We start from the raw sequence: 2,958 nt of genomic DNA, 5'->3' as shown, positions 1-2,958 counted from the left end.
ATAACACGTGCAGGCCTCTGTTGAAGAAGATTGACAAGAATTAGTTAAAACCATCAGACATCAGCAATCACAAACATCCCATTTGTCTTTCTTTTGGAAACCAGAATTAATATAGCCTGAAGGGTTGGGCTTGCGATCCAAAAGCTAAGTATGCTATATATCCTGCTCTCTGCTAGTCACCAGAGGGGTTGTGGCTCAGTGGCTTAATGGCACTGGAGATAGTCTCTGCTCCAGCGGTTCAAGCCCTGGCACTGCGTGGTGGGGTGAGCTCCCATCACTCACCTCAGCTTCTGCCCACCTAGCACAGAGATGGCGAACCTTTTAGAGACCGAGTGCCCAAACTGCAACCCAAAACCCACTTATGCATCGTCGGGTGCCGGGTGGGTGTAGCCTATTGGCTGGGTGTGGCCCATTGGCTGGGTGTGGCCCATTGGCTGGGCGTGGCTGCGGTGGTAACGGCAGACTGGGTGGGACTAAAAAGTTGAATCAATCAATTCCAACTTTGCAAGACCTTTTTTTTTCCGTGAGAAGTTGAAATTGACTGATTGATTGAATCTTTTTTTTTTTTGTACACGGTGGTGGAGGCCTAAAGCGAAAAGGTTTTATAAAACCCAGCGGAAGGCCTAGGACTGGGGCGACGTCGCACGTGCCCACAGAGAGGGCTCTGAGTGCCGCCTCTGGCACCCATGCCATAGGTTCGCCACCACTGACCTAGCAGATTGAAAATATGTTATATGCGAGTAGATCAATAGGTACCACTTTGGTGAGGAGACAAGGCAGCGCTTCATATGGCAGTTAGAATCTTGCCAACTCTGAATCTTTCTGGTTGTGATACCTGTTTGCGAGGATGCTCCAGGAGGCGAGAGGGGGGCCTTGGATGAGGCTGTAAGGAAAGCCGCTCATCTTTCTTTCCGGTGCGAAGTTAGCTCACTCTCTTGTGGTGCACCATGGGAAGCACACAAATGTGCACCTGACAGAGCTGGTAAACAGGCAGCCAAACCACTACTCTTCATTAGCATTGTAGGCTTCTGGCTAATGTAACAACACCGTACGCTAAATAAACAAATACAATTCTAGTCACTTACCTGCTCTACCAGAGATCTGCTCATCATAAGCTGCCCAGTGGCCTTTGACTGGAGAAGGACATTTAAGACTGCAGACATGTCCATTTCCCAGCTGGCCTTTAGTTCCACAGCCAAATGCATAGATCATTCCTGAAGAAGGCACAAAGGCTAGAGTGTGCTGTCTGAAAACATCAAAATAATCAACTGTTTGTAAAGCAGTCTTTTTTGATAACCAACTATATTCAGTGCAAAACTGAACATGAAAGAGAGGCCTTTTTTTTCCTTCCTAGCCATTTGTCTATTTGGTAGTGCAGTGGTTAACTGCAGTATCGTAGGCAAACTCTGCTCACATCCTAGAGTTCGATCCTCAGTCTTCCATCCTTCCAAGGTCAGTTAAGATGAGGTCCCAGATTGTTGGGGGCAATATACTGACACTGTAAACCACCCAGAGAGTGCTGTAAAGCACTATGGGGAGACACATAAGTCTGAATGCTATTGCTAGTTACATTTGTAATATAGAAAAGAGCAGATCCCCACCCCCATCCTTGTTGTAGTCGTTCCTTCTGCTACCATACGACCAGCTTCAGAACTGATAGAATATTGATGACTGTTCTAAGGTGATTAAATCCTACAGAGCAATACAATGGGGACCTTGAAAGGAGCAAATAAAGCATAACTTGGTAAATACCTCTTGCAATAACATTCTTCAAGAAAAAAGGTGGGCCAAGTTGGGCAATGCAAAATGTATCATCCCTTTCCCAAATTTTCAAGAGGCATCGCTAAAGAAGAGACTACAAAGGCCAAAACATATAAGGAACGGTTGCTAGAATTGGGGATGTCTGGTTTAAAGAAGAGAAGGACGAGGGGGGACATGATAGCAGTGTTCCAATATCTCAGGGGTTGCCACAAAGAAGAGGGAGTCAAGCTATTCTCCAAAGCACCTGAAGGCAGGACAAGAAGCAATGGATGGAAACTAACCAAGGAGAGAAGCAACCTAGAACTAAGGAGAAACTTCCTGACAGTTAGAACAATTAACCAGTGGAACAACCTGCCTCCAGAAGTGGTGAATGCTCCAACACTGAAAGTTTTTAAGAAGAGACTGGACAGCCATTTGTCCAAAATGGTATAGGGTTTCCTGCCTGAGCAGGGGGTTGGACTAGATGACCTCCAAGGTCTCTTTCAACTTTATTATTATTATTATTATTATTATTATTATTATTATTATTATTATTATTATTATTATTATTATTATTATTATTATTATTATTATTATTATTATTATTATTATTATTATTAAGGCTCTGTAGGAACCACAGAGAAGAACATCCTGCGGGAATTCTTAAAATCATTTGCCTAAGGACATATCTTTCCCAATCTTTTAAGAGTGAAGAAATTTCTGCATTTCTTACAGATCACCCTCTGACCCAACAACTTCGCCTTCTCCATCTTGGTGTCTGCTAGCTGTGGACAATTCATTTGTATGATCCCAAGTAACATTGGTCACATTGGTGAATGATCTCTGGAGGGCCCGGGACAGGGGTTATTCCTCTGTCCTAGTTCTTTTGGACCTCTCAGCGGCTTTTGATACCGTGGACCACGGTATCATGCTGTGGCGCTTGGTGGGGTTGGGAGTGGGAGGTACCGTTATGCAGTGGTTCTCCTCCTTCCTCACTGACCGTATGCAGTCTGTATTGACAGGGGGGCAGAGGTCGACCCCAAGGCCCCTAACTTGTGGGGTGCCACAAGGGTCGGTCCTCTCTCCCCTATTGTTCAATATTTATGTGAAGCCGCTGGGTGAGATCATCCGTGGCTTTGGGGTGGATTTCCATCAGTACGCTGATGATACTCAGCTGTACATTTCCACCCCAGGCCACCCCAATGATGCCCTTGACGT

General features: G+C 45.3%; 1 long non-coding RNA gene across 1 annotated transcript in view; it reads right to left on the bottom strand.

The window, feature by feature from the left end:
* Position 1: 1 nt before the first annotated feature.
* The window catches only part of LOC107301534, a 5,547-nt gene continuing 2,590 nt past the window's right edge, over positions 2-2,958 (bottom strand). Inside the window, exons 2-3 of the long non-coding RNA XR_001549305.1 lie at positions 1,086-1,246; positions 2-17 (exon numbers count right to left, since the gene is read on the bottom strand). This is a non-coding gene — a long non-coding RNA (uncharacterized LOC107301534). The remainder of the gene's footprint in view (positions 18-1,085; positions 1,247-2,958) is intronic.

The sequence above is a fragment of the Protobothrops mucrosquamatus genome, unplaced genomic scaffold, assembly GCF_001527695.2.
Source record: "Protobothrops mucrosquamatus isolate PMUCROS unplaced genomic scaffold, P.Mucros_1.0 scaffold14010, whole genome shotgun sequence".
Classification (NCBI taxonomy): domain Eukaryota; kingdom Metazoa; phylum Chordata; class Lepidosauria; order Squamata; family Viperidae; genus Protobothrops; species Protobothrops mucrosquamatus.
Note: the sequence above shows the minus strand (reverse complement) of the source record. Positions and strands in the feature narration are given on the sequence as shown.